At 43.2% G+C, this 12,748-nt stretch overlaps 1 protein-coding gene across 1 annotated transcript in view; it reads left to right on the forward strand.

Annotated features, from left to right (window-relative positions):
* The window catches only part of ABCA13 (ATP binding cassette subfamily A member 13), a 374,957-nt gene that overhangs the window by 47,969 nt on the left and 314,240 nt on the right, over positions 1-12,748 (forward strand). The window lies entirely within an intron of this gene.

Raw genomic sequence — 12,748 nt, forward strand, 5'->3', positions numbered from 1 at the left:
GTACAATTTGCCATTGTGATGGCCACATTTGAGCCTCTGCCATCCGTTATGGTGATACCAGGGGTCCTGGTGTGACTGGTTATGCCAGAAGTTTCCGCTGGTGACTGGTTTTCCTCTCAGAAATGTCCTGGTTCAGCTGAGGAACATGTGTGTGTGCAGACCAAGTGTGATGGTCCCCGAGGAGTGCAGATGTACCGCCCGTGGGGTCCTGTCACTCACTCTGCACACTGGGGAGAGCACCCCCCGTCCAGCCAGCTCCCCTCTTCCCGCACCGTCCTCAACACCAAAAATCCCCTCGAATATGGATTTTACGAATTTGTGGCTGCATCACCCCCAGGAAGTCATTCTCTTATCCCTGAGAGTGACTGAGAAGACGCCACCAGGGTGGGGCTGGTGTTTCTGACTCTTCCTGGTCGGGAGCTGGCGGTCCGTGTCTGGCTGTCTTTGGGGACCGGCTTGCTCTGGTCGTCCGTGTGTCGTGCGCGCTCCAGCCTCCCCTCGGGACCCCTGCTGCTTCCACTTGGGGTGGGGAGGGGAGTATCCTGTTCCTTTCCTGTGGCCATGTCCACCTAATCTTTCCTTCCTCCCTCCTCAGATGGCTGCTTTTTTTTTTTTTTTGCTTTTATTTAAATTCCATTTGGTTAACATGCAGTGTAACATTAATTTCACGTGTACAATGTAGTGATTCAACCTGCATACGTCACCCGGTGCTCATCACGTGTGCCCTCCCCCATCCCCATCGCCTGTTTCCCCCATCCCCCGGCCCTCCTCCCCTTTGGTGACCATCTGTTAGTTCTCTGCAGTTACGAGTCTATTTCTTGGTCTCTCTCTCTCTCTCCCCATGCTTGTTGTTTTGTTTCTTAAGTTCCACATAATGCATGAAATCATATGGTAATTGTCTTTCTCCGATGATGTATTTGGCTTAGCATTAAACTGTAGCTCCATCCATGTCCTTGCAAATGGCAGGATTTCATTCTTCTTGATGGCTGAGTAATATTCCATTGAATATATGTAAACCACATCTTTATCCATTCATCAGTTCACGGACATTTGGGCTTAGTCCATCATTTGGCTATTGTTGATAGTGCTGCTATGAATCTTTTCTATTTAAGTTCATTTTATTTATTTTGAGAGAGAGAGAGAGAGCACGCGTGCACACAAATGTTGGAGACGCAGAGAGAGAGCGTGCGAGAGAATCCCAAGCAGGCTCTGCGCTGTCAGCCCCCTCCCACGAACCGTGAGATCATGACCTGAACTGAAATCAAGAGTTGGACACTTAACCAGCTGAGCCACCCAGGCACCCCGATAATGATGTTCTAAACATCGGGGTGCATGTGCCCCTTGATTTCTGTATTTTTGTATCTTTGGGGTAAATACCTAGTAGCACAATTGCTGGATCGTAGGGTAGGTCTATTTTTTAAGTTTTTGAGGAGTCTCTGTACTCAAACTGCTGCTTTTAGAGGCTGGCAGAGAACCCCCTCTCTGTGGGTGTCAGCATCAAACCCGCTGGCCGCACGTCGGGTCTCTGATGTACTGCAGGGCGCACTGAGCTCTGTACTTGGTGCGGCCTGGCTGGGCTGATGGCTGAGCCGCCTCGGTCAGGTGGATGTTCATCCGGTGCCGTAACGTCCGCGCCGTTACTTTGCCCTCCTTTTTATCGCCTGCTCCGGATCATTTCCAGAAACACAGGCTACAAGAGTGATATTCAGTATCAGTGGGAAGCCTGGGGCCGGAAGTCTCAATAGTGTTGAGAATCACCAACCTCTGTTGTGTTTCGTATGAATTGTTTCATCCAACCCTCATGTGAACCGTTGAGTTGGGTTCCATTTTGACTTCATTTTCAGATGGGAATATTGAGGCTCAGGATTACATTCCAGGCCTATATCACAGAACTCCCGGTGTCAAAGGCAGGACACAGTTGTAGGAAGTCTTATTCTGGCCCTGGGGGCTTCACTTCTGTCTGGACAATCCTCAATGGTGGGGGGTCATGCTGCCTGAAGGCGTGTTCCGTTACAGAAACACAGCTTCTCAGACAACGGAGTTTTGTGGATTCTCTGTTCCTGTTTCATGGATTTTCCTGATTCATTTCCTATGTCGTGAATGTCCTGCTTTATTTTTATTATTTCCTTCTTGCTACCAAATTTAGTCTGATGTTCTTTTGCTAGCTTCTTGATTTTCAGGTTTTCTTCTTTTCTAATAACTGCTTTTAAGGCTATAAAGTTTCTTCCGCGCAAAGCTCTAATATATTCCACACAGCTAATATGTCATAGTTTTATTATCAATCAGTTCGAAATTTATTATGATTTCAGTGTTTTGCTTAATTTCCACTAACATGTCCCGTTTGGGGACATTTCGAGTTACTTCAAAAAAAACCCTCTGAATTTCTAGCCCAATTTAATGAAAGAACATACTCAATGTTTTAGTCTTGAGAATTTGTTGAGATATGCTTTATGGCTCAGGTGATTTTGCTAAATGTATGTGCTTTTCGAAAGAACGTCAATTCTGTCGTTGTTGGGTGTAGTAGTTATAGGTATTAATTAGGTCAAGTTTGTTAATCTTCTGTGGCTTACCTATTATCTGCCTGTTTTATCAGTTGCTGATAAAGAGGAGGTAAAATTTCCCACAGAGGTGGTAAATTTGTCTCTTTTCCTTTTAGCATTGTTACTTTTGCTTTATGTCATTTAAGTTACATCATTAGGTACAAAAAGTTTGGAACTGACATATATTCTTATCAGATGGGCTCTTTTAACATTAGGGAATGATACTTCCTTTTTTTCTCTAGCATTGTTTTTGCCTTAAAAAATATACATCATTGAAAAAAATATATGTACATTATTGGGGCGTCTGGGTGGCTCAGTTGGTTGAGCATCTGACTCTTGATCATGATCCCAGGGTCATGATCCCAGGGTCGTGGGATCAAGCCCCACATCGGGCTCTGTGCTGAACTTGGAGGCTGCTTAAGATTCTCTCTCATTCTGGGGCGCCTGGGTGGTTCAGTTCGTTAAGTGTCCAACTTCAGCTCAGGTCATGATCTCATGGTTCACGAGTTTGAGCCCCAAATCGAGCTCTGCGCTGACAGCTCAGAGCCTGGAGCCTGCTTCAGATTCTGTGTCTCCCTCCCTCTCTGCCCCTCTTCTGCTCAAACTTTGTCTCTCTCTCTCAAAAATAAATTAAAAAAATGTAAAAAGAAGATTCTCTCTCTCTCTCTCTCTCTCTCTCTGCCTCTCTCCCCACTCACTCTCTCTCTCTCTCAAATACATAAATACATTTGAAAAAATATACATCATTTGTATTGGTATTAATGTTAGTATTTGCTGTAGTCTGAATTCTCAGCTGGGATGTCACTGGGGTTAATTTACTCCTAAGTATTTTATTATTTTTGATGTTATTGTTAATGGACCTGTTTTCTTAATTTCCTTTCATTTTTAAAAAATACTTTGTTTACTTATTTATTTTTAATTTTATTTAAAGTTTATTTATTTATTTTGACAGAGAGAGAGAGAGAGAGAGAGAGAGAGAGAGAGAATCCCAAGCTGGCTCCATGCTGTCAGTGCAGAGCCCGATGTGGGGCTAGATCTCATAAACCGTGAGATTATGACTTGAGCCGAAGTCAAGAGTTGGGTGCTTAACTGATTGAGCCACTCAGGTGTCCCTAAAGGCTTTATTTTTAAGTAATCCCTATACCTAATGTTGGGCTCGAACTCATAACCCCACAATCAAGAGTCTCATTCTCTACTGACTGAGCCAGCAAAGGGACTTTTAGTTTCCTTTCCATATTATTCATTGTTAGTGTTTATTTATTTATTTATTTTTTTAATTTTTTTTTATTTTTTTTAATTTTTTTTTTTTTTTATTTTTGGGACAGAGAGAGACAGAGCATGAACGGGGGAGGGTCAGAGAGAGAGGGAGACACAGAATCGGAAACAGGCTCCAGGCTCCGAGCCATCAGCCCAGAGCCCGACGCGGGGCTCGAACTCACAGACCGCAAGATCGTGACCTGGCTGAAGTCGGACGCTTAACCGACTGCGCCACCCAGGCGCCCCATTGTTAGTGTTTAAAAATGCAACTGATCTTTGCATGTTGATTATGAATCCTACAGCTTTGCTGAGTTTGTTTATTATTTCTACATGTTTTTTGGGTGGATGGGTGGAATATTTAGAATTTTCTATGTATAAGATAATGTCATCTGTGAACAAGGATAATTTTACTTCTTCCTTTCCTATTTGAATATTTTCTATTTCTTTTTCTTGCCTAATTGCTATGGCTAGGACTTCCAGTACTATGTTGAATAGAAGTGGCCACGTCAGGCTCTGTGCTGACAGCTTGGAGCCTGGAGCTTGCTTCAGATTCTGTCTCTCTCTCTCTCTTTGTCCCCTCCTTCCCCGAAATAAATTAACATTAAAAAAAAGTAAAAAAAAAAAAAAAGAAGAAGAAGAAATGGCAAAAGGGATCTCTCTCTCTCTACTTTTTTTTCTGTGTCTTTTTTTCTGTCCTTTTTTTCCTTTATGGTATAGTCTGGATAGTTCTCTCTGACTTATTTTCTAGTTCACTGATCCTTTCTTAAGAATGCATTTCATCTACCATTAAGCTTAGTCATTGACTTCTCAATTTCAGTTATTGCAATAAGTTCTAGAGTTTCAATTTGATATTTTTATAAGTTTTATTAAAAAACATGCCTGATAACTCCAATAATTGGATCTCTTGAGTATCTATTTCTATTGTATGAATTTCTTCTTTGTATCACTTCTTATGTTTTTTTATGTACTTATTTTTCAATGTTTATTTTTGAGAGAAAGAGAGTGAGTGAGCAAGGGGCAGAGAGGGGGGCGGACAGAGGATCCAAAGCAGTCTCTGTGCTGACAGCAGAAAGCCCGATGTGGGGCTCAAACTCAAGAACTGTGAGATCATGACCTGGGCTGAAGTCCACTGAGCCCCCCAGGTGCCCCTATGTGCTTGGTTTTGACTCTATTCCAGACATTATGTATTAAAAGTTATGGAGATAATTTGATACTCTGGATGTTTTCCATCCTTCAGATAGGCTTTTTGTTTGTTTGGTTGTTTATTTCAATAGGCAGTTAGAGTGGGGGGCATTTCACCTTAATTCAGCTGGAAGTTGCCTCATTTTTTTTGAAGCCTGGTGTCAGTGTCTGTGAGATCTCACCTGTTTGTCATCTGTTCTTACTGCTAGAATGTAGCCCTTTGAGTTCCCAACTTGACGCTGTGGTGTTGACCAAAGACATTGTTTCCTTCCTGGCCCTGAATTCCAATTTCTCTCCTTGTTTTGTGAGACTTTGGAAAGTCCCGTTCACTTCTCAGCCCCTTAGCCCTTGGCTTTGTTTTTGGAAGGAGTCGTGGCCTTCGATGGAGAAGTGGCTTTAGGGGGCTTCATTTCAGCTGCCTTTTGGATCCGGGCCCCACAAATACTCATGGCCTTGAAAGTTGTCTGATGCCTTCAACGACTTTAAAAATCTTTAAAATACATGATCTGTCTTTTCTAGATGTTTCTAGTGGAAAGGTTGGGCTAATACAGTCTGGCTGTGCCATCTGCAGAACTGCCCATTCCTGTTCTTGTTCAAGGCTGGTGTGCGTGTCCCCAACCCGTGGGTGACAGAGCAAGGCTTCTGCCTGTGGCTTGCGGTTGAGTCCTGGCAAGCTCTTGGGGGGTGAAGAGTGAGCTGGTAAAGGACTTGGATGTTGGAGGCAACCTGGTTAGTTTCATGCCTTGGTTCTGCCACCAACTGGCCGTCAGGTTGGGAATTTCAGCTTCGTCACCCATAAGTGGGCTCAATCATATGAGGACTTAGCAAGTGATTTCTTAGCAGAATGTGTGAAGTGTGTTGCATGTGAAGCACACTGAAGAATAAACATTAAAGTGTGTGTTCCCTGGTGTGCCGGGAGCGCGCTCTTTTGCATCAGGCACCGTAGGGGAAAGTGCTTCCACAAGGCAGAAGCAATCGATTCAGGGGCGAGTTCAGGGCGCCTTTCGAGGAGGAGGAGACTTTTTTTTCTAATTTAATTTTTAGTTGTATCAAATTAATACTTAGAATAAGGACAAAAGGTCAAATATGGGACACAATGAAGACAGAGGTCCTCTTTTCAACCCTCTCGCATTCCAGTGAGGCAACCTCATTCAGTTCAGCGTTTTGATCTGTGTCTTTCTAAATACCGTGCCTGACCTATAAATGCTTGATTTTTTAAATAGTGAGCTACTGTTTGTTGACTTCCCACACGGAAGGTGAGGACTACTCCTTCTGTTTTCTTTTTTTAAAGACTTCATTTTTTAAATAATCTCTATGCCCAACGTGGGGCTCGAACTCACAACCTCGAGATCAAGAGTTGTATATTCTACCGACTGAGCCAGATGGGGGCTGGCTACTCCTTCTATGTGTCCCTCTTTTCCATATGGGCTTATTTCCCCATCTTACCAATGTGGTTTTATCACATTCTGGCTAATTCAACATGAAGGGTTTAGGGAGCCAGTTCCACGTGAATTGTGCTCGTGTCTCAACCGTGTGGCAAATCGTGAATACGTACACTTTCTTGTACGCCATTTTGTCTTTCCTGAGTTGATGATTGTCTCGTCCTTTCCATCTGTGAGGTTTTACCTCTTGGGCATTTAGCCCAAGTTTTCGAAACCTGTCAAATAATAGCAATATGGGCAAAAATATGAGCTGGTCCATACATGTCCTCTTTTTTGGTCCTTTTGGCTTCACCCTCTTTGGTCTTTGCGTTTGGTTTTTGTAGTTTGGTGGTCCTCAAGGACTGGGCATCCCTTCCTGGGAATTCCTTTGCCTTTATCCCTTTGCTTTTCTGTGTTGGAACCCTGCTACCTGCGTCTCATGTTTTCTCTTTCTTGGTTTGCTGTCTTGTTCTAGACAAGCGGCCTGGCGGGGGTGATGGAGGGGATGTGGGTCAGCATTCCTCTTTGTTCACAGTGTCGTCCAATCTATTCTCAGTCCCCCTAGCCCTGCGCCCCCTGTCAAAGTCATGTGCAGATGCTTGTCCCTCTGGCGCAGGGGACTTGTGGACTTTCCGCAAAGAAGGTCCGCTCCCCTTTCCTCGTCCTTTCCCTCTGCAGGTGGGAGCTGAAGCCCCTGCTTCTCCGCCAATGCTGAGGCCTCTTGTCCACTTCCTTTCCTGCTTCTTGGTGCCGATCGCTCCCATCGGCTGTTGCTCTCTTTCTCCTCTTCCTATCCACGGGATTACTCACTGTGTTCTCTGCTGCCATTTCAGGGATGCTTTGGGAACGAATAGAGATGAATGCACGTGTCCAACCTTCCATGCCATCAGGGAAAACCTTAGACAGGTACCCTGGAGGTGGTCCAGAAAAGGCTCGATGTCTGCTGAGCTAGGCTGTTGTAAAGCTCAACGGCTACAAGGATGCGGATCACTGTTAACCAGAGATCCCAGGGCTACATGGAAAGTCTCAAGAGAGTTCTGGTTAGCGGGGAGATGGACAGTCTAGACATGGGTGTCAGCTCAGGGTGCTGGGGCACAGAGCAGGTGATGACAAGTAACGGGCAGGACATGAGTTGTTTGCACTTAGAGAGTGTGGAGAATTTGGTGGGTAGAAAACTATGAGGGAAAAGGGGTCAAATTCTTTAAAAAAATTTTTTTTTTAAGTTTATTCATCTTTGAGAGACAGGGAGAGACAGAGCATGAGTGGGGAAGGGGTAGAGAGAGGGAGACACAGAATCCAAAGCAAGGTCCAGGCTCCGAGCTGTCAGCGCGGAGCCCAACACGGGGCTCGAACCCACAAACTGTGAGATTGTGGCCTGAGCTGAAGTCAGCTGCTTAACTGACTGAGCCACCCAGGTGTCCCGGACTTGGACGGATGGCTCTTGGAGGCCGATGAGCTCGGTAGCAAACATTGCTTCTGGTGCAGAGTTTAGTGAGCAGGTCACTTGGGCTTCCATTGTAACCAGTTTTCTCTTTGGGAAAACAGGGATTATCTGGCCTGCTTTATCGGGTTCTTATGAGGACGAAATCAGATAATGTGTGTAAATGGCTAGCACGGGAGTTGTAGGCCATTGCGTGAGGCATTCCATTCCTTTCCTTCCGCACAGAAATGAGTGCCAGCATTATAATGAGTCACAGACAGCAGCCAGGGAGTGGACTCTCGTGGATTATGTTTTCTTCTTTTGTTTAGAAAACTTGTTCGACGTGGCTTGGTTTTTGGTAGCATTACCCTTTCGAAAATCAATCACACACACTTGTGCTGATTTTCACGATTGTTACTACCTTCCTTTTCCCCGTGTGATTTCGCTTGTGAAATAGATGCCAGAAAGGTTAAATTACTTGCCTCAAATTAGGATTTTTCTTTTTTTAATGTTGATTTTTTTATTTTTTTATTTATTATTTAAAAATTTTTTTTTAACGTTTATTTATTTTTGAGACAGAGAGAGACAGAGCACGAAGGGGGGAGGGGCAGAGAGAGAAGGAGACACAGAATCGGAAGTAGGCTCCAGGCTCTGAGCCATCAGCCCAGAGCCCGACGCGGGGCTCGAACTCACGGACTGCGAGATCGTGACCTGAGCTGAAGTCGGACGCTTAACTGACTGTGCCACCCAGGCGCCCCTATTTATTATTTAAAAAAAATTTTTTTTTAATGTTTATTTATTTTTGAGACAGAGAGAGATAGAGCATGATCGGGGGAGGGTCAGAGAGAGAGGGAGACACAGAATCCAAAACAGGCTCCAGGTTCTGAGCTGTCAGCACAGAGCCCGACGTGGGGCTCGAACCCACGAACTGTGAGATCATGACCTGAGCTGAAGTTGAACGCTTAGCCAACTGAGCCACCCAGGCGCCCCTGGTTTGTTTATTTTGAGACAGAGAGAGCGCATGAACGAACAGGGGTGGCACAGGGAGAGGGGGAGAGAGAGGACCCAAGCAGGCTCAGAGCCATCAGCGCAGAGCCCAATGCGGGGCTCGATCTCACGAACTGTAAGATCATGACCTGAGCCGAAATCAAGAGTCGGATGCTTAACCGACTCAGCCCACCAGGTGCCCCGAGAGAGAGAATCTTAAGCAGGTTCCACACCCAGTGCAGAGCCCAACTCGGGCTCGATCCCATGACCCTGGGATCATGAGCTGAGCCGAAATCAAGTCGAATGCTCCACTGACTGAGCCACCCAGTCGCCCCAGCAACTATAAGTTTTAAATTAGGTCTACGATGAATTCTGAGATAATTTTTGTATATGATGTTGGTGTACACTGAGTATTATTTTTTTGCATATGGAGATCCAATTGCTTCGGAAAGATTTGTTGTGAAGATTTTCTCCACTGAATTATCTCTGTCGCTTTGTTAAGTAAATACTCACATGAATGGATCTTTTCTGCCTCTTCTGTTCCAGGGGTGTGTTTGTTGGTCTCTATGCCAATATCACATGACCTCGATTAGTGAAGTTTTAATTTTTGAGTTTTATTGATGTAAATACTCTTATTTCTATATGTCAGTTATCCATTTATTTAAATAATCTCTAATTTCTACTTAGACATGAACTAATCTCTAATCTCTACACTCAGTTGAGTGTAATATAATAACAATAAGCCAGGTGCCCCTGATTCTTACAGTTTTAGTGTAAGTCTTAGCATCAGTGTTAGCCTTCCTACTTTGTTCTTTTAAAAAATTGTTTTAGGGGCACCTGGGTGGCTCAGTCGGTTAAGCGTCCGACTTTGGCTCAGGTCATGATCTCACGGTCCGTGAGTTCAAGCCCCGCGTCGGGCTCTGTGCTGACAGCTCAGAGCCTGGAGCCTGTTTCAGATTCTGTGTCTCCCTCTCTCTCTCTGACCCTCCCCCTGTTCATGCTCTGTCTCTCTCTGTCTCAAAAATAAATAAACGTTAAAAAAAATTTAAAAAATTGTTTTAGGGGCGCCTGGGTGGCTCAGTCGGTTAAGTGTCTGACTTCGGCTCAGGTCATGATCTTGCGGTTCGTGAGTTCGAGCCCCCGCATCGGGCTCTGTGCTGACAGCTTGGAGCCTGGAACCTGCTTTGGATTCTGTGTCTTCCTCTCTCTGCCTCTCCCCCGCTCACACTCGGTCTCTCTCTCTCTCTCAGTAAAATAAATAAACATTAAAATAAAATGAAGTAAAATAAAAAAAAAATTGTTTTAGCAGGGCCTGGTTGACTCAGTTAGTGGAGCATGTGACTCTTGATCTTGGCATTGTAAGTTCGAGCCCTATGTTGGGTGTACAGATTACTTGAAACAAATCTTGGGGCGCCTGGGTGTCTCAGCCGGTTAAGCTCCAACTCTGGATTTTGGCTCAGGTCATTATCTCTCGCAGTTGATGAGATCGAGCCCTGAGTAGGGCTCTGCATTGACAGCACAGAACCTCTTTGGGATTCTGTCTCTCCTCTCTCTCCGCCCCTTCCCCTGCTCACACACTCTCTCTCTCAAAATAAATAAACAAACAATTAAAAAAATAAAATCTTTGAAAAAATTGTTTTAGCTATTCTAGGTCATCTGAATTTTAGAATCTGCTTCTCGGTTTCTCAAAATTCTGTTGGAATTTAAACCAAGATTGAGTTGACTTTCTGGATAAATTTAGGGGGAATGACTTCTTAACTACACGTAGTCTTCTGATTCATGAGCACCGTGTATCTCTTCATTTGTTTATGTCTTATTTATTTTCTTCTTTTAAAATTTCTTAATGTTTATTTATTTTTGAAAGAGAGAGAGGCAGAGCATGAGCAGGAGAGGGGCAGAGAGAGAGGGAGACACAGAATCCAAAGCAGATGCCAGGCTCTGAGCTGTCATCACAGAGCTTGATGTGGGGTTTGAACTCATGAGCCACGAGATCATGACTTGAGCCAAAGTCAGTCGCTTAACTGACTGAGCCACCTAGGCGCCCCTGTTTTCTGTTAGTAATTTCGTTGTAGTACTCTTCAAATCTTTTCTCAGGTTATCCCTATGTGTTTAGCATTTTTGAAGTTTTTGAGATGCTACATTGAGATGCATAACTAGGATAAGTAAGCCCCTCTTGATAAGATATTTTACCTTTCATATGTTGTTGGATTCAACTTGCTAAAATTTTGTCTAACATTTTGCATTTGTTCCATGAGGGATGCTGGACTGTAGTTTTCTTTTCCTTTGATGTCTTTGTCTTATTTTGGTATCAAGGAAATCCTGGCCTCATAGAATAAGTTGAGAAGTTTCCTCTCCTTTCCAATTTCCTGGAGGAATTTGTGTAGAATTGGTATTATTTCTCCCTTTAACATTTGGTAGAATTTAGTAGTGAAGCCATCCCGGCCTTTAGTTTTTTTCGTGGGAAGGTTTTTAAACTATACATTCAATTTCCTTAATAGGACTATTCAGGTTATCAGTTTCTTCCTGAGTAAGCTCTGGAAGATGTGTCGTCCAATGAACTTGTCTCTGCCATGTAAATTGTCCACTTTAGTGTCATAGTGTTTTTTTCCTGCTATTCCATTATTATTCTCTTTTAAAAGATATTTTTTTAAGAGATTTTATTTTTAAGTAATCGCTACACCCAACATGGGGCTCAAACTCCCGACCTTGAGGTCAAGAGTTGCACGTTCTTCTGACAGAGCCAACAGGTGCCTCCCTTATTATTCTCTTAATATTATAGAGTCTGTAGTAATATCACCTCTCATACTTGTTCTCGGTAATTTGTGCCTTTCTTTTTTTCTTGATCACTTTGCTTTAGAGGGTCATCAATACTATTGATCTCAAACAAATAGCCTTTGATTTTGTTAATTTTTCTGCAATATTTTCCTTTATTCTATTTCCTTAGTTTTCACTTTGATCTTTACTCTTTTCTTTATTCTACTTACTTTAGGTTTAACTAACTTATTTTTTTTAATATTTATTTATTTATTTTGAGAGAGAGAGAGTTAGCAGGGGAGAGGCAGAGAGAGAGAGAGAGAATCCCAAGCAGGTTCCTTGCTGTCAGCACAGAGCCTGACATGGGGCTCAATCCCATGAAAATCAAACTGAAATCAAGAGTCAGATGCTTAACTGACTGAGCCACCCAGGCACCCCGAGTTCCACTGACTTTCTAGTTTCTTACCACAGAAGTGGAGGTCATTGATTTGAGACCTTTATACTTTTCCAGTGTAGGTGTTTAATGTATAAATTTCTCCTTGGGTACTTTTTTAGTCATATCCAACAAATACTGCCATTTGGTTCTCTGATATTTATTCAGTTTTAAAATACTTTTTCATTTACCTTTTGATTGCTTTTTGGATCCATGAGTTATTTCAAAGTGTGTTATTTAGTTTCCAAAGAGTTGGGATCTTCCAGATACATGTCTGTTAATTGATTTCTAATTTAATTGGTCAGTGAACATTCTTTATATGACTAGAATCCTTTTAAGTCTTACCGAGCTCTGTTGTTTGGTCTAGAATATGGTCCGGCATGGCAAATGTTCTGTATGTACTTGAGAATATGTATCACGTTGTTGGCTGGGGTGTCTTAGCTAAATGTCAATTGGATCATGTTGGTTCATGGTGTTCTACAGATCCGTGTCCTTGCTGATGTTTTTTTGTCTTCCTGTCGTATCAGTTATCGGAGGGCGTGTTGGGATCTCTGACGATCACTGTGGGTTTGTTGATTTCTCCTCGTACTTTATATTGGTTTCTGTTTCATGTGCTTTGTATCGCTTTTCGGCCTTTTGGCTAAGATGTTTCATGTGCTTTGAGGCTCTGTTATAATGCCCATGAACATTTAGAACTACTCTGTCTTGATTCCTCGATGCCTTAGCAATATAAAATTACAGTGATATTATCATC

Source organism: Panthera leo, chromosome A2 (genome assembly GCF_018350215.1).
Source record: "Panthera leo isolate Ple1 chromosome A2, P.leo_Ple1_pat1.1, whole genome shotgun sequence".
Taxonomy (NCBI): Eukaryota; Metazoa; Chordata; class Mammalia; order Carnivora; family Felidae; genus Panthera; species Panthera leo.